The 19,913-nt window shown below is 36.5% G+C and overlaps 1 long non-coding RNA gene across 1 annotated transcript; it reads left to right on the plus strand.

Moving 5' to 3' along the window:
* The first annotated feature begins 2,954 nt into the window (after positions 1-2,954).
* Positions 2,955-18,858, plus strand: LOC124384886. Its single transcript, XR_006925634.1, has 4 exons — positions 2,955-3,109; positions 12,029-12,088; positions 15,783-15,817; positions 18,794-18,858. It is a non-coding gene; the product is annotated as an uncharacterized LOC124384886 (long non-coding RNA).
* Positions 18,859-19,913: the final 1,055 nt, after the last annotated feature.

A 19,913-nucleotide genomic window follows, 5' to 3' on the forward strand; every position in this document is an offset into this window, starting at 1 on the left:
TGATAATGAACAGTTTACATGCTCTAGAAATGAAGACTCATAACTCGACACTCTAGATCAATAGACGATCATAGAGACATTAAATCAAAGATGAATCAATATTTCAGAATTTGAAAGTTTTAAATGCTCTCAGTGTGCCACTGCCTTTGCCACAGTTTGTAGACCTGGTGTCCAGGCTTTCAGAAAGAGCTCCAGGAGGCCACCATCACTTGGGTGGTGTGAGCATAAATATTAGCATGATCTCTTCCTTCTCTGTGGGTGATGGGATCAGACAGATGGAGTCCATTAGAAGAAGAGCTGTTCTGAGGACTGTAGTGAGATCATTTAATACACATCGTCTTAACACTATCAAACACACACACACACACACACACACACACACACACACACACACACACACACACACACACACTTACACATAAACAATTACACGTGCAAAAAAAAAAAAAAAAAAAAAAAAACTTCCACATCCATCAATGATCTGTCGCAACATGCATGCACTCACATTCTCAAAAAACATCCATTTACTGTATGTAGATCCAAAGGGGAATTGCACAGTCTAAAGACAAGCCGCAATCAATGGTGCATCTTCATGCTGTGCAGGAAACATATAGGCTCTCACATCCCCTTCCCCCACACAGTGATTCTCTTTCTGTCTCTGACTCTTACTTTCCCTCTCCATTTTTTTTATCTCTGTCACTCCGTCAAACTTGAATACGATCACGTGATGGGGGCCAATCAATGATGCTGTACAGACGGAAAACATATACGGCCACTTCAACCACCACCCCACCACCATCTCCATCTCTACCACGTCTCATGATACCTTAAAATCAATAAGGCCGTTCCCTAAGGAAAGCATATATGGCCAATTTCCTCTTCTCCTCCTCTATCCCTATGCCATCACTCTGGCATTTTCTTATCCATCCATTCCCTCCATCTCTCAGTCATTCTCCTGTAGTGGCAGCTAATCAGATCCCCACTGTGCCTAGGCAGACAAGCATTCCTATAGGGTGGGGTTGTTCCAGGCTGCAGCTTCGCCAGGATTGACGCCTTCTCCTTCTTTCTTACACACCTCACTGTTGCCATGATCCATAGAACGCGCCGTCTTCGAGGAAGCGACAATTTGCATGTCCGCTGATACAAACACAAGAGAGAGACACCAATGCACAAATTTCATCTATATACACAAACACAAGGAAATCTCACTATAATGCTGCTGGGGTGGACACAGAAACACACACACACACACACACACACACACACACACACACACACAGTGTATGTCTGCAGTAAGAGTGGCAGTCAGGCGTGCAGATGCAGTTGCTTTGTTGGGGGCAGGGAGTGCAACCTCACTCCACAGCTATTTAGTGAAAGCTACATTAACACAAACACACAGCAGCTTACATTAGCTTACACACAGTTTGGCTATGTGCATATTCAGACATGCAAATATTCAAATAATTAGAGAGATAGAGAGAGAGAGAGAGAGAGAGAGAGAGAGAGAGAGAGAGAGAGAGAGAGAGAGAAAGATGAACATAATTACATAGTTTTCATGAGTGCAAGAATATTTGGACAAAGAACAAAGGACAGCACGCACACAAACACACATGCACATCCAAGTGGGTTACCCTCCCACACCTACCTGTCAGTCGAGTCCTTTATCAATACGAGACCCGATGGACATTGCATTTTGTGTCAATCAAAGTGAATACACAAAAGTCAGACCTCTCAAATAAAATCATCGTTACCCATCTGCCCCGGGTGCTTGACTAGAAACAATTCTGTTTTTTGTATTATTTGAGAAATTAGCTTTGAGCAGTTTGATCTATTTTCACTTGGAAGCTGCTTGTGTAATACACTTACCACCGGCGTTTTTTGCTATTTCTGTATTATCATGCAGGCACGCCTTTTTCCATAAATTTTACCCATAAGTGCCACACTACGCATTGCCATTGCTTACAACAAATTACATGAGTTCATGTTTTCTGTTTGAGGTTTTATATGTCTTTAACGTAATTTGTTCTTTCCTGCAATGGGACATTAACATCTGCTATAATTAGCTAACAATTCAGTGCCGAATGAAGTGCAGTTAATAAACCTGCACCGTCACACATTCTCTCTGTCCTTGTCAGTGTTCTAGTAAATGGAGAATTATGTGAGATAAACACTTCTGCATTTTGTGCCTATACCAAGACAAAAAGCTTCATGTGGCTGCTCAGTGGACCGTTTACCTCTGTTTAAGTGCAACCAAATCATACGATTCCTTTTAAAGGAGAGGTAATTAGGGTTTTACAGCTAATTATTCCAATAAAAGTGAGCAGCTCATCAAATAAGCTGTTCTAAGGTTCGAATAGAATAGCTTTCTTTTTTACTGTCTGTGATGTGTGTGACTGTAGTGTCATGCTTGCCAGATCTGTCAGCCCACATGCACACGCACAAGCACACACCGCCTCAGCAGCTTACACACCCAGCGTGCAGACAGAGCGCACACCATCGAATCGTATGTACAGTAATATGACTGCAGCGTGCTCATTTTAGCGTGCCCCAATGACTAATGTTAATCCTTACATCTTGGGCAAATAATGTTGGCTAAATCAATTTCTGGCGTGAAGGCATCCCCTTCCCTTCTCCTCTTTTTTTTTCTCTCCTTCCTTGAATTTTAATGAAGGCGAAGTGGTAGCTCCAATCAGGGCGCAGGAAGTGGACGAAACCACTCAGAAGCAGATGGAGGGTAGCGTTGAAGGTATAGGCGCTTCAGTTACAGTTCCACTCTTCTCCTTCCCCCTCTCCTTGACTTTCTCCCATGGGTGGTACAACCTGGCAGATTACAAAACACCCCTCCCATGTGCCTCACCACTCTCTGTGCCAGGGTGAAGCGACCGATCTGATGCTTCTGAAGAGTATGGACGAGTGATCGGTGAGAGAGAGAGAGAGAGAGAGAGAGAGAGAGAGAGAGAGAGAGAGAGAGACAGGAAGAGAGACAGGAAGAGAGAGAGAAAGTGTGTGAGAGAGAGTGTAATAGAGAGAAAGAGATGCAAAAAGAAAGAAAAGGCTAGTGGAAGGTAGGAGGACACAATCGACATCACTATCTGCTGAGAACATTGGGGTAAGTACCAAAAGCATGCAGACATACCCACAAACACATACATTAAATTATTTTACCTGTTCTATATCTGTGTACTTTCTAATGCATTGACACCCCTCAGGCCTTGACAACTTTCACACCTATAGGAACATGCATGCAAGTCATAAAGGTCTAATGCACCTTAACAATTATACTTCATATCATAATAGGGTATTAACCTGTCAAACACTGACAAAGAATGAGGCATACTTTCTTGTACACTGTCAAAGCTGTATAGTCTGTCAATAGAGAAGTGGGTCTGAACCTACCGACCTGCAGGCCTTTTACTGCCTTCAGTCAGTTTCATGTAACATCGTGTACACTGTCCTCAAATTCTCACATAAGAAGATATAGAGTGAGAAATGGTACCAAGAGCCTAAGATCTGAGCTGCAATCACACTGGAAATGTGAACAGTGCACAAATAGATTGAGCAGCACACATTCACACACACAGTCTCAGATTCAGACAAAGATTTAGGGATGCTCTGCCTCATAGCCAGCACTGAGATTTTGTCAAGGTTTTAGTAAGGAAAAAAAATGCTGTGCATCAGTGGGATTTAAAAAATAATAATAAGTAGAACACCCCAAAACATTACTTTGTCAGTAAAGCAGAAGTGCTTAAGACTAATCCCATTCTTGACTTATAATGATGAAGATTAATTCTAATGCTCTGACATGCACAGAGTGAAGTGTCTCACAGGCGTTCTCAGATTTTAGGTTAGGTGTGGTACTCTCTTGATTCTGCCCATTGTAAGTCGCACTGGAAACGTGATGCCTGGAAAATAATATTTTGGAACAATCTGATTCAAGAACAAAAAACTATGTGCGACAGCACTTGACTGTAGTGTTGGTCAGTACCATTCTGAGCAATTTGGAGGTTAAATGGCAAAGAGGATAAATGGAGAGGTCTTGTTTTATTGAAAATGACTTCAATGCCAATCACCAGCTTTGCTCCCAATATAGAGGGTAATGGAGACTAGAATATTCTACTGAAGTAAAGAATGATGAGTGCAGGTGGAAGAAAATTTCAAGTCCAGGCTAGTGCTTGATCTCTGAAGACATAAACAGATGTGCAGTTTGATTTACACACCTGTTCTGTCTGCATAGATGTGATTCATCCTCAAACACAACGATGGAAGAGATATTTCTCATTTGATGACTTGACCATTTGGATGATTTGATCATTGATATTTTGTGCAGTTGTGCTTCTGTTTTGCATTTACAAATTGGTGCATTTACAAATGTGTGTGTGTATAAGCATGTGATAGGGGTTTAACAGTAAGGAAAACCCATGTAGGGCAGATGTCACTCCTCTCACTACTGCATGTAAGAAATATGCTTGAAGAAAAATGGCATTAAATGTATATTACACCACTGACCACACACCACTACAGCAGTACACTATGATACACCATGCCTACATGTACTCCATATTACTATATTCTAATCTATTATACACTACTTTAGTCCATTGTAGAACATATGAGTAAATGTGTAGTTCCTGATGAACATATTCTTGTTTAAAATATTGGTTAATAATTCATATAACTATTACAGTCTGGACATGCGCTCTATATACAATGACTACATATTCAGAACTATTTAAAAATAAAATAAATCCATACAAAAATGACTACATTGTGAAGATATATGCAAACCGATCATTACAGATAACTCACTATTTACTGAAAATACAAAAAATTACTTTAAAAATTTGATTTTTTTCAAAGAAACTCCACTAGTACACACACACTAACCAGAAATCACTGAACGCATTTTTCTAATCATCATTTCATCTGTCTGTGGTCCTATTTTGCACTCTGTGTCTCTGGGTGTGGTGCCGTATGTAACCAAATGCAGAGCGTTTAACCTCACATTCACCCTGAAGTGCATCAAATGTATAGCGCCTTTGGCACTGGAATTATATCAAAGCGCGTTTATTGAGAGCCAGAAAAGTCAGTAGTTGGTTTCACAGGAACAAAATGGTCTGTATTTAAATAATATGAATTGATTTTCACTGAATTGAATTAATAAATCAATAACAAGTCTATTAAAGCTCTTTATATCCATTAAAATGTTGACAAGCAAAACGCAGTAGCAATACCAATAATGTGTCCAAAGTCTATATTTGATATCGGTACATCTGATAAATGAAATGATTTAATTACATAATTGGATAAGGATCTTTGTAATGGTAAAGAAATGTCGGCAAAGGCTTCCAAATGCTTTAACATGAATCCTATATGACGCATATTGTATAGAATTTGGTACGTAATGAACAACACAGTGCTTTCCTACACGGCACGATCACAAAATGGCCGTGGTGGAGGCGCTGTCCACAGCTGTGTGATTGACAGGGAGCTCCACGTCGTGGGTGGATTTGCTCTGTACATTGAAGTGCACGTGAAGTATGCGTGCAGAATCATTCCAGGGTCTCTTCCTTTGTTCTCCAGGGCACATCACAAAACAAAGGCAATTAGGAGGAAATGAATTAGATTTTTATGATGCTTTGTTATTGCACTCTGTAAACTGTTTTAAACCTGTGGAAAAAACTGTGTGGTTTACAGATCAAATGCATACGCACTGTGTGTGTGTGTAGGGGTGTGTGGGTGTGTGCATGGATGCATACATGTGCACAAGTGTGCATGCGTGTCTGTTATCACATCGATACCGAGATTTATGTTCAATTCATTCTAATACATTCTTGATTCTCCGTCCCCTCTTTTTATTTGGAGTGTAATATACACAAATATAGTTTGCTCAAATTGACTTCATGATATAGTTATATTTATTCATATTTATTCACAAAAATGCTTGTGAAGGTTAATCTATAAATAAACAATATGAGAAATGTACATAATGTTGTTATATTAAATGAGGAGCTGCATGTCCAATATAACATGCTCGAGATGAACCGTGAATCAGACAAATTGTATCAGACGTCAAGTCTTTACTAATCACGTACACCGATTCTTGTCAATTTTGGGATTCTGTTTTTCTATACAGGCATATTTTGTCAGATTTTCAAACAATAGCCATCTCGACAAAAAACGCAAAATTTCCCATAGAATGGCCGAGACTGCCTCTAACCTTGATCTATTCCTCCTTCTCTATCTCTTTCATTCCATCCATCATCTCACTCCCCCTCTCACATTTTTTCCTCATTGATTGGGTTCGTATGCTGGAATTAGTCATTCATTTCCGTCTCTTAGCCCTGCCCTCTCTCTTTTTCTCCTGCTTTCTCTTTCTTCCCACCTCTCTGGTTTATAACAGCTAGATTACACACTTACACTGTGCCACAAAATCTGCCACAAGGACAAGGACAATAGTTTATTGTTGGAACTTACTTTCAATCAAACCCATCTCTCAAGCATCTCTTACATCCATCCTCTTATCTGAAGCCTTTATTATTGTTTGGCAAAAAAAGTCAAACTTCAGATAGATTAAAAAGTCTGTTATATAATTTTCTATGGATATAACTGTTGTAGTAAATGAATAAAAACGTCATTTTCCTGTCTGTCTCATGGATTAAGACTATAATCCTTGTTAAAATAGAAAAACCTCTATTCCCCATAATGGCACCATTAGGAGTTATTAATAATGCAAGGAGTGTGTATGTGATGTGGAAGTGTGTGCTTTTGAACCCTCATTATCTTTAAAAGGTCTCATAAAACACATATGTTCTATATCTGCTGCTGCTTCATGAATGTCAGGATGGTGCCTTGTAGGGTTTCCCTATACTCGTTTCCTGTTTGTAACAGCCCTCTGGCCACTTACACACACACACACACACACACACACACACACACACACACACACACACACACACACACACACTTACTCATACATGCACACAAATAGATACACACACTCAGGCAAGCACGTGCATCATGTGATTGCACAGGATTCTCATCGGGATTCTTTGTCTGAACACTTGCATGCTGTCGTGTGCACATTTGTGTGTGTGTGTGTGTGTGTGTGTGTGTGCTCCTGCATATCTCCACACGTACTGGGTGAGAGCTTTGTGTGGGAGGAGTTTGTGGAGAACAATGATGGGCTCTCTTGTCTGCCTGCCCATGCGTGTGTGAGAATGTTTATGGGAGCGTGAGTGTGTGTGCAGACTCCTCTATGCTAATGCTAAAGAAAGGTAAGTCTTTTTTTTTTTTGTCTCTTCATCATGTGTGAAAGTAATAATAATATTAAATGCTGATTTATTTTCTTAACAGTAACAGTATATATTTCATTATCTTTATCCAGTGTTGTGTATATGTTTTGCATAATGTATTCATAATGGAAATTATATGTATTTTAAACAGTTAACAGCACTGCAAAACTGTTTAGGCTTGTTTTAAATATACCTATTTACTTATATAGTACAAACCTTTAATTCTGAATTAGTAATTTTGTGCTATATATCATATAATTGCTTGCAAGAACAGTTATAGTACTATATTCACAATGAATGCTGTACAATATTATAGATTTCGCAACCAACTTTCAGATTTTATTCAGAATGCTTCTCTGTGAATCAAATGATTCCTAATTCAACTATATATATATATATATATATATATATATATATATATATATATATATATATATAATCACTTGCTCCAGGTAAAACATCTTCAGTGCTTTGCACACATTCTATTGTACTCATGTACTGTTAGACAAGAGCTCAGGCCTTTCCCATCGCTCTTTCTGTCCTCCATGGTTCTGTCTCTCATTGTTCTTTCCTGTCTGCCACTCGCATGTGTCGTATCCACACTTGTCTGTTTGAACATCAAAGAAACTTGTGCATTAGAAGAGCTGTAATGGCCGGTAAATGCTGTGTCATTATTGGGATAAGGCTAATATTAGCTCTGTACCTTGTGCTAGGGACAGGAAGGATGCTCTCACATTGCTAGAGAAGGCTCCTTTTTGTTCAGCACAGTGCTTTGTTACAGGGCTAAGGATGGGGCAGAGGTCTTTTCAGGTTTCTGACGATACAGGAACTGTTACTGAACTTTACAGCACTATCTGTGTTTATTTTTCTATATCCCATCATTTAGGATCAACATTTGGTTCATAATTTATTACATTGTATGCAGAATGATTTTATTTTCCTAATAGAGTTCTAAGTCAAATAAGAAAAATGTGTCGCCAAGCAGGAAGAGCATGTATAATCTGTGTGATAACCTGTATGGATCCTTTAGAAATGGCACAGATGCATTTTTAAATGGTTAAATGCATAGTGTTGCAAAGTAAGCTAACACAAATTACAAAGCTATTTACAAAAATACTATTTCTATGAATGTGCTGTTATATTATTATAATAATATATTACTTAAATGAATTCAAGATTTAGAAATATACCCACATGCAATTGTTAGGTTAGTTCTATAGTATTTGTTCCAGACTAAGAAGATTCATATTTCTATTATTCTTTTCAACATTTAAATAAATAATTATTTCTGTTTGAGTTTACCTGCCCGTTACACTTGTTTTAATTCAATCATAATGTAATTAAAACTATGATTATTATTGTGAATGGTCACTGCAGTTATTACAGTATATGTTAAATAAGGTCTTGTTAACCATGTTGGAACTGAATTAAATTGAACAAATTTGAAAAATTTGAAACATTTTGAAATGTTTCTGCATTTGGTTTTTCAAGTCCCTGTCAGGAACATGATTGTGCAGTTTGCACTAATGGACATTCAATGCTGTGCAGCCTGATTTTAGTCACATGCATTGGTTTAAGCAAACTGCTTTACTCATTCCTGTTTAGAGCAATAACCATAGACTAAAGAAGCCTTTTCATTAGTGTTATCTGTTGAGGCCATATTGCCCATGCTTTTACTACCGCCATGAGCATTCATCTTATAAGCTGGAAGAGGACACTGCTGTATGTGGAGTCCTTTGTTCTATTCACTAGGACTTTAAACTGTGTTCATCTTCACTTTATCTGAGATCGTGTAAACGCAAAAGCCGCCATTTTCTGCCCTGAGGAATTTCGCTGCAAAGATTGGAGAAAATTCATCTAAGATTATTTTTCAAAGTGTTATCAATAATTAACACATTGGCATAATTTGGAATTGCAAGTGTAAGAGGATTAGTGCACTGTAAATTGTGTGCTATTTGCAGCAATGCTGAGTGATTTCTGAGACTACAGCAGAGAATAGCTGTTATTTATTAGACAAAGGATACAAATTGTGATGTCTTCTTCAGTTAAAAACCTGCACAATGGGATCCTATGAAATGTTCAAAATATGTGTGTAAGAGAGAGAGTGAGAGAGAGAGAATTTCAAGTAAAATAATTAGCTGTTGTAAAAACATTGCTCCATGTAATCCAGAAGGAAGTTCACTGCTATCTCTTAATATGTCTGCTGTGATCCTGTGAACTGAATTATCTCAAGATGCAGAACCGCTGCTCACAATGCAGCACAAAACAATCATATTGCCTTAATACAACACTGCCACAAAACCTCATTCAAACAAACACACACACACACACACACACACACACACACACACACACACACACACAATAAAACTGTTAAGTAATGGCGGCAGCACACTTGGGGCTTGTTGCACTACTTTCGAGAGGCTCCTTGTGATAGGACGGCAACCTTCCTGCCCGTGGCCGTCATAAATAGATTTCACGCCTCTACCTTCTCTCCAGGAGATTTTCTGCTGCCGGCACAAATTTAGTCGCAAAGTGTCAGCGATATTGCATGTGCTGCTACTCCCGCCATGCATTTTTGTTTCGTCTGTCTGACTTCAAATGATTCTAAGAGCATTAATATTGTTGTTCGTTACTCTCTTTATATGAGAAACAAAGGTAACCAATTCAGGTACCTGCAAATTAAGTCTTGCTTCTATATTTGTTTGTATATCAGCCATTTTGTTGTAAAAAATAAGTTGAGCAATAACTGGTTGAAGCATATATACTTATAGACATGCACTCATTATTTGCTATCTCTCTGAAACTATTATCTGGTGAAGAAGAAAGTATCAAAACTTATGAATAAAATTTTAAATACTTTAATTACTGTGTGCAAAAACTAGAAAGGTCCAAAAGGTGTTTTTGTTGCTGATGTTAGGTTCTATTTAGACATAGGCATTGCATTAATTACTGTTATATATTTATATGCATTTGATGATTAAGGGAATGGTGCTCATAAGCATAATGGTATTGTAAGACAAAGGTCTGTGTGTGTGTGTGTGTGTGTGTGTGTGTGTGTGTGTGTGTGTGTGTGTGTGTGTGTGTGAAAGAACAGTTGGCCTTGTCTGCATGGCGAGCTATATTTCTGTGTGAATTTTCTACTTTTTATTTTTGGAACAGACAGCTATCGGTTGGTGTGTGCCCCGAGGCTTTACAATAATTCTGTAAAATTAATGTTTCCTTTTTGACTGCCCCATTTTCCTATTCTAATTTTCAGGAGTTGTGGCTGATATTCTTTTATCTTAGTCCAGTTGTTTCCACTCTCCTTATAATTGACAGAATATACCGTGTTAGTGCATTTTAGTAAAGGAAGGGAAAGGAAAGCAATTAGAGTCTAAGCAGCGTATTTATTCTTATACGGGTCAAGCAGCAGGGCATTTTGTAATTCATTTATTTATTATTTAAGAATAAAACAGTGGATTTAAAAAAATAAGAGAACACAAGTTGAATGCAATTAAAACATTTCAAATTCCATTTCTGTATGTGTGCACACATTTTCCTACAGATTACATAAAACAAACAACAGACTAAATACAAAGTACAATCATCTTCAGGGAAATCAGATTTATTAGAAAATGAACAGATATTAAATGATGTCTATAGTAAATAAAAGGATTTTTTGTTTGTTTGTTTTATTTTTCTTTAATTTTATAATTGTATTTTAAACAATGACATCATGAAATATATGTATATATATATATATATATATATATATATATATATATATATATATATATATATATATATATATATATATATACACATTTGACAATAATTTTCTGCTTTTTACACTTTGAGCATTAGCTCAAATAGATTCATGAGGGACCTTCACCCAGGAGACATTTATAAAACTCTAAATAGGCCAAGCACTTTAATTTTAAGTAAAAAATTCTTAACAGAAGTAAAAAAAAAAAACAAAAAAAAAACTAGTGCCTATATATTTTCCAGATAAATTGTTCAGATAGATAGATAGATAGATAGATAGATAGATAGATAGATAGATAGATAGATAGATAGATAGATGGATAGATGGATAGATGGATAGATAGATAGATAGGTCTAATTAGTCCCAGTTAAAAAAATGATGTAAGCTATAGTTTGTCAGCTCTCCTTCACAAATCTATTAGTCATGACTAAATCTGTCCATACCAGGACAAAATAAGCAAGGTTAGAAAAACAGCCGAATTTTTTTTGTCTAATCAATGAGCATAATCATACAGCCTACATGCAATAATGAGCTCAGGCACTGACCACTTGATTAATGACACTATTATCTGTGTGAAAGGAACCTGCTTGCTGTCCACCCATTGGCACACTGAGAAAAGTAGCGCTGCAGCACCCAAATACCTCTCAGTGACTCATCTCTTCTCTTTTGCCTTATTAATCAGCTTTCTTTCTCCATGTCTCTCTGTCTTTCTTCTTCTCCAGTGCCGATTTTCAAGCTTTACAACAAAGATTTATTTAGCGCTCTTTGTTTATCGTGTGTTTGTGAGTGTGTGTGTTTGTAGGTGCCTTCGATTCTTAAATCATTTTTAAATTTTTGCTAATAAAATGGATAAGAATAGAAGAGAATCATGTACTAGGCCAACTTATAAATTCCTTCTTATTTCAATTTGTGGTAAAATGTTTAGTGATATAAGAGATGAGCTCAGAAAAGTATTTTTTTTTAATTCACTTTTTTTTTCTCTCTATAGTGACACAAGGAGATGCTGGTCCTGTACTGATTTAATATGCTACCAACAGCTGTTTGTATGGTAAGTTGGGAAGAAAAAGACATTGCAACCCTTTTTAACGTTTTATTGATTAATAGTATAATTTACTCTCTCTATAATGGAAACTAATATACAGGATTTCCCTTGAATCCAGAATATGAGAAAATTTGGAAAATAAAAATTCTCAGTGTAATATGTACTCAAAAATCAGATTGTTTCTACTGATGTAAAACACAGTTTCATGTCACAAATGTTCAACATTCCTCCTTTTCTTTGCGCTTTTTAAAATGTAATTTGATTTCCTATGAGAAGAATTATTTGCATTTGTTTGTCTTTGTCCAGATAATCTGTAAAAATATGAAAATATACAATAACTCATTTATGCTAGACTATTATAAATGAACCTTTATAATAAAATGTATATATACGTTTTATTTTTGACTTTTTATGTAAATTTATCCTCACACTATTTTAGAAGTAAAACTGTGAACTATAGATTAAATGACAAACTGCTTTATTAAATTTAGTTTCTTTTATTGGAAAAACTGTTGGTTTTTTTATGAATAACGGTTTAACATTAATCTTTAGAAAATATAAATTAAATAAGATCCGGTTTAATTTTTCATAAGATGCAGATCCTCTTACAATCTCGTATATTATGTATGTACTGTCTATGATTTATGAAATTGCAGCATAATGCTTTAAAACTTCACAAACAAACAATTTTAAAAATGTGCTTCTGTTGTGGAAAATGTGTTTCTAAAAGAAAAAAACAATATATGATGATATTTAAAATGTCCTGATGTGTAAAACACAAAGATACATTTCATGGCTTCATAGGAATGTTAGTAATACAACACCTATATGAATCATGTACATAATATTAATCATAATATTACTAAAAATAACTCGCCATTTAAAAAAGATTGTGTCAAATATATATTTTGTAGAATATCTACTTCATATGCAGTTCATGAGTTATTTTGCTCTTGTCACTCTTTTTTTTAATTACCACTTCAACACAGTGTACAGCAGCCGTTTACTCTGTTAAAGACTGTTGTATTTTTCTTTCTTCTCTTTGTGTAGCATGACAGACAGAAGAGTGGCCACGTGTCCATTGTGTGTGTGAGAGAGAGAGAAAGAGGGAAAAAGAATGAGAGAGAGAGAAAGAGAATGAATGGTAGGTCAGTCCTAGCCTGCCAATATCTCTTTTCAAGAAACCAGCACACTGACTATGTGCCTTTACCCTTTCTTTCTTTCTTTTATTCATTTCTCTTTGATTCTCTTTCATTCTTTCACCAACTTGCTCTCTTGCTCTCCTTATCTTTCCTAAATTCACACTTAAATGATCCAAATTCATCCTGAGCCTTTTAGTCCTTCCCAAACCCCCTGCTTTTATTGACTAGGCATGCTTTTCCACTGCCACTGGAAGTTAATGTAAATATTTCTTTAAAAACACTGGTAGCCTTAACAGGACATTTATCACTAACCATATGCTTGGTTTAAGTGTTTGAAAATAATAAAGATTAGTATGTGCTGCTGTGGTTACTAATTAAACCCCTATTTGCCTTAATATTATATCAATAATAATTCATTATAGAAGAGTAATATTTAACTCAGGGCTTTTTTTCTATGACATTTCGTTCTATTCACATTGCACTTATTTAATGTTTATGTATGGTTCAAAGTTATACGTCTAATCCAATTAAAATGGTTTTCTGTGTTGCTCTGCATAAATAAAAATCAATTTTATGTATTGTTACACTTTCATACCTACCCAATATTTTAGTTGCTTTGACAAACATTTAAATGTTAAAGTATCGTTTACCTTGATTGCCAAATGTGTAATAAATGGTGGAAGCGAGCGATCCGATTATCATACATTTAGCACTCCATTGGATGTGATAATTGTTAATCATTACATATAAGTTAATGATGTGTGTGGTGTTGAGGTTTAATTGAACACTATGTACACAGCTTTTACATGACTGCTTCTTACCAATCCTTCTCCAGCCTCCAATCAGTCTGTATGGATGATATAATTTAATATGCAGCTTCAGACAGACAAGTCTGTTTCTTTTTCCCCTGCTGCTTCTGCTGCATCTGATGATGATGATGACTATGATGATGATGATGGTGGGCATGAAGGGTGGAGGCACTGCAGAATGACTTGCATTTTGTGGAGCCCACAGGGAAAGACATAATCTTAGTAGGGCTAATTAAGAAATGTAGAGTTTTAATGGACTTCCTAATGCATCGCTGCTGCTTGCTCTTTCGTTTGACGGACAGTGTAAAGCTTGAAAACTGCATTTTAGCCCTGGATCAATATGCTGAATGCAGCAGGAGCTCTAACAAATAATAGCTTGTTTGGGCTCCCGATTAATGTTGCAATGTTTTTTTATATTTCAGCTGTTTTATAAAGATTGGACTTAATTGTGTGGGAAGCTCCAAGTCAATCAATCCTTAATTTGTTTTCATAGAAAACCTTTACATTTTAATACATATATTAAATGGATAATAATTGCTCCTTTTTGTTGAATTGTTTGCGTTTTGTGTGATCCAGTGTGTTTCTCTCTTTCTCCGACATTCAACAACTTTCTGTCCTGCCCATCTGATAATTTTGTGTCGTTTTCATTTCATCACCTCTGTTGTCTTTTCTTCCTTTTCCCTACTCTCCTCACTCCTTTCTACCGGGTATGGTGTTTGTCTCTTTCAGGATGTACGGAGTCACGAGTTTTGAGCTTAAAAGAAAAGAGACCTTGCTTTCTCTTTTTCTCTTTCTCTCTATCACTGCTGCAGTGCCACGCCTGCCAAACACATACAAATACTCAGGTTCAGAGCACACTAGGCTGCTCAGAGGACGCTCAGAGAAATGGCGCGTGTATAAGATAAGGCACATGCAGCCACTCCTCCTCATATCTGTGTACTCATAATAAAGGTTGAAACAGTGATGCCGAATTTTATAATATTTCACACTCATTTATATTTCTACAGATAATCACAACATAAGCCAAAAATGGAAAAAAGCCTTATTGTTCCTGCAGGCCATGTAGGCTGCAACAGTTACAAGATTAATTGTACTTGGGAAGATGATGGATGTGCCTTTTAGTTGATAAAGCTTCCTTTTTTATTTAAAACTTTTGGAATTGAAGAGACAATGAGAAACAGAAAGGGGGTGAGAGAGAGAGAGAGAGAGAGAGAGAGAGAGAGAGAGAGATTATAATGATGATTTTTTTTTTTTTTGTGATACAATCACTCTGTAAACAGACATTCGGAAGGGACCATAACTGTTGGCCATGTGTTCGCTGACAGCCTAGAGACCACAGGGCCTGCTTGCATGTGTGGAGTGTTCGTGTGTGTGTGTGTGTGTGTGTGTGTGTGTGTGTGTGTGTGTGTGTGTGTGTGTGTGTGTGTAAGCGTTTGCTCACAGAGGAACTGGTGCAGTCTGATTCAGACCAGTAGCTCGTCACGAGGCTCCTCTGGTCCTTAATGAGCAAACTGCCTTCTGCTGTAATATAGAAGAATCCTTATAGACACGAGAAAAAAAATTCATCCTGTTTCTATATTTCACATTCATTCTATTGCATTCTGTTTGTAAAGTGATTTTTTTTTTTATTTATTTACATTTTTACTGCTTATTTTCCTTAGTCAATTTATAAATGAAAATTAGCAATGAAGGACTGTGTTCAATGTTATTCTAATATAGTTTTATATTTTTTTTCCACCATCTTTTTAGTTCTTCACTTCGCCAGAAGTCACATAAGCCTAGAGGTGAGTATTTCCCTTTACAAATTTAGCTAGTTTAAAAACTCGAATCTCTCAATTTACAATCTTCACGGTATCACCTTGCATAAGATTTATTAATCATGTATATGTTTACTATGTATTTATTACAGTCTTGATTAATGAGTAACAAGTCACTAACCACTGATTAGCCCTATATCTGAACCAGACTACAATTATATGCAGGGATTTTTGTATTTTTTCTGTCACTTCTGAAATTCACCTTTGGCAGCTGCAGCAAGCTTGATAAGAAATTGTGCTCTACCTCTAAGTCGCTCTGCTTGCAAATGACCACAATCTCAATCTTTACACACACAAGCCTACACACGGATGTGTACACATGCACATACACTTATACCAACTTGTGATTATATAAAGTATTTAGGGTGTGTACCTGAATTTAATCCTGTTTTGCATTTTGATGTATTGTGTATGTTGAGTCTGCAGCATCTCAGTTCAAAATGTTCATATCCATCATACAATCTAGCTTTTTTCCATTCTTTCTTTTTTTTGGTTGCGGCCATATGATTGATCCGAACGTCTGATTTCCACTGGGATACCAAAAGCTGTTTTCAGATGCTAGGCGAAGACTTTTTGCTCACTGAGTGCAGCTGTCTGATGCACCCAGGAGATATTTGCTGCTCCATCAGCTGTCAGTACAGCACTCTACCTGAGACTTACCAGACAGTCTAGCCAGACAATTCTCTGTTTCTGCAAAACACATCTTCCAGCTGCTATCTAGAGCTTTTGCCATGTTGGCATTTAGACCAGAAAGAAATTACAGCCTACAAATGAGCAAAAAAATACTTAGACATGTTTTGTCAAGAATATGCCTTTACTACCTAGTCAGGTAAATACCTATAAAACTGGTCTTCACTAGTACAAATTGTACAAATATTTTAGAAACTTATTGTGTATATGCTTTTTTATATATATTCCCAAACCTATTGCAGTATTTAAAATATTTAACTATATAAAAAATGTAAATTTTATATAAAAAATAATTATTATAAAAAAAATTATAGCATGTCCAGGACAATGAAATGCTCACTGTCTGTGTGAAGGAACACCTTCAACAGCATTCTGTTTGAACACAGAAACTTGCCTGTCTCATGACATATACAGTGAGGAAGAGAAGAATCAAAGAACATTGATCCATCACAAAGCTGTCAGAGAAGCAGCTGGTTTTTCACCAGGAAGCCGCCACAGCCCATTCAGTCAGCCGAACACACAGAGCTGCACAGATTTCCTGTTAGAAACATGAAATGTCTAACCACAGAAATGCCATGGCCTGTTTTCTGCATTATCTATAAAAGCTATTAACTGAATATTAAGAACGACTGAAATTAAGCTGAAACAGTGGCCTTTTGGATAAGCGAAGTCAAACACATATGACACAAATGTATCAGATATTTGGCTTATAAACTTGCATGTATTTTCACCGTTGCTGCAGCACAATATGGTGGCATTCGCTGTCTGAAGGGCATGGGCAAGCGTCCAAGATCGCCCCGCTCACCTCTCACACCTTCTCATTGAACTCATAAATAGAGGTTCAGAAGTACAAAAGTCGTTGTGCGCTGTCACTATTAGGAGGAACAGGAAGGGCAGCCCAGTTTATGAAACAGGCTTAAAGAGAAATATATTACCTGTACATCATAGGCAGTTGTGATATGAGTATATAAGTGTGCAGGAATTAATAGGGATTAAGCTGCTGGGGTTAAAGATGAGGCAGGCAAATGGCACGATAACTGAGTGGCAGAAAGTAGGTGCACTATATTAGTTGAACTTGCAAATATCATTTACCTGAAATTGAAAGAAAAAAGTAACTGCTTATTTTCCATATCATGCATGTGACTACAGAATACATGCATGCGAATAGTCTACTGAAAGAACTCACACAGCCACTTCGCAAAATAATTAATCATGTCTAACAAGTGTTCAGCTTTGTGACAAGTGCATGTCTATGAATCACAGCTCTCTCCTGAACATCCCTTGAAAGTAAGAATGTCATTAATAAAAAACCAGACAGAGATCATGGATTAGTTGTTTGTATTACTCAATAAAAGTGATTCAGCCCCTCTGAGTCAGTAAAAATAATGGAGGAATGAAGTCAATGTTAGCTCAGAGATCATGCACTCATCTGTGCAGAGATGTTAGTCTGACCTCAATAGTCATGCTGTCAGAGAAAAGACCACAGCTGCTGCAGCACCCAGTTATCTGCCCTTAGCTGCATATACCCAAACATTTGAAAACACTTGTAAAGGTTACATGTAGGAATGGCACTTTTCAATACCTGTGTTTCAGTATAAAATGTGTGATCGGATTTTGTAAAAAAAATAAAAAATAAAATAAGAACAAATCCAATTCAATTGTGCAACAATTTTAGCTTGAAATGTCACAGAATTGGTTTTAGCACAATGTATCATAACCTCATGTACCATAGTAGAGATTTATTGTCATTCTCTTCAGAGACCCTCTCTAAGTATAGAGTAGAATGACATACTGCACTCCAATGTGCAATATATTATTTAGTATATAATAAGTGACAACAGTGCTAAACAAGATCATTACCAGACAATATGGAGTGCAAATTAGGAGAACAGGTCCATTGGAAATAACAGTAAGCACCTCATATACCACAAAAACAGTAAGCAGCTACTATTGCAAAATTATAATTCATTTATTTTATTTTTTTAAGTTCATTAAAATGTTGCACATATTTGCACTTTGATTTTTGTTTACTTGTATGTTTTTTTTGCATGTATGTTTTTTTGTTTGTTTTTGGTTTCTGTAAGATTTTTTATAGGATTGGATGACCACCTTTAGTAAAATGACCCATTTTAAAGTGTAGTTCAATCACTAAAAGCTGTTAATGAAGATTCTGTATTGGTGCTGGTTCCAGAAAAGAAAATGAGCTGATCTTATCTGATCTAATCTAATCTGATGTGTGTTTCTGATTGACAGGTGAGTGGGTGCTGTTTTCTAAGGACACAGGCAGGATAAGCGCAGTGGACAGAGCTGTATGGTGGGGCGGGTCAGCTGGTGTTGTGAATCAGGCCGCCATAATGAGTGGGCACGGCTTCTTCATAACACCAGGGTCACACCCTACCACACTCAGCACCTGCCAGCGCGCATCACACATATCCACACAGACACGCACAGAGAAACACACTGACCTCAACTGTACCAACTGACATCACAAAACAATGGAAGGAATTAGACTATCTGCGTTGCATATTTATGTCTGATATCCAATAAACTACATAATAGTCGCAGGGCAAAAAAAAAAAAAAAAAAACGCATCCAATTTTAATAAATATACTTTTAATATGTTTGCTATATAGATGTTTTGCAATTATGTAATAAAAAATTTGTATGTTTTTTACTAGGTCTGAACTTATTTGCATAAAACAGAAAACCATGTTTAATGAGTCTTGTTATTCCTTTGTTGTCCTTAGATATTTTGCTTCTGGTGAGGTCTCAGCATGCTGAATTTATTTAGTTGCTTTCTTAAAGAACAGCCTGTTCTATTGTAAATATGTGTACATAACGTTATAGAGACAGATTGAGTGAGTTTTTGCAGTTTTCACTGTAGGGTTTATGTAAGCATTAATAAAATTTAACTGTACAGGGCTACTGTTAAATAGTTATGATTTGACAGGTTTTAAAATTAACAACAAACATTAATCAACAAACATCACTGATTAACTTTTTTCCAAACAATTCGGAAATCTTGCACTACAACTGTCAATCCACCACTTACCAAAATATCTGTATGTCTGTCTGTCTGTATCACTAATAACAGCAGCAGACTGTTGATCAAAGGCTCTGCTTCCTATTTATTCAATGAAGTGGCTCTTTTAATACTTTAGCACTTGACAGTAAAATTTTCAGAAGGCTATTTGCACAAAACCAAAAAAAGAAAACATGGCCAATTTTGGTTGAACTCTTGAAATCCTATGTGAATTTTCTATTAATATATACAGAAGATATTTAACTAGCAGCAAACAGCTGGGAAACACTACAGTAGAACCCAGTGTTAAGTGTTATTTCATTCAGTTATTCATCTTTACTGATTGCTGTT

The sequence above is a fragment of the Silurus meridionalis genome, chromosome 4, assembly GCF_014805685.1.
Source record: "Silurus meridionalis isolate SWU-2019-XX chromosome 4, ASM1480568v1, whole genome shotgun sequence".
Lineage (NCBI taxonomy): Eukaryota > Metazoa > Chordata > Actinopteri > Siluriformes > Siluridae > Silurus > Silurus meridionalis.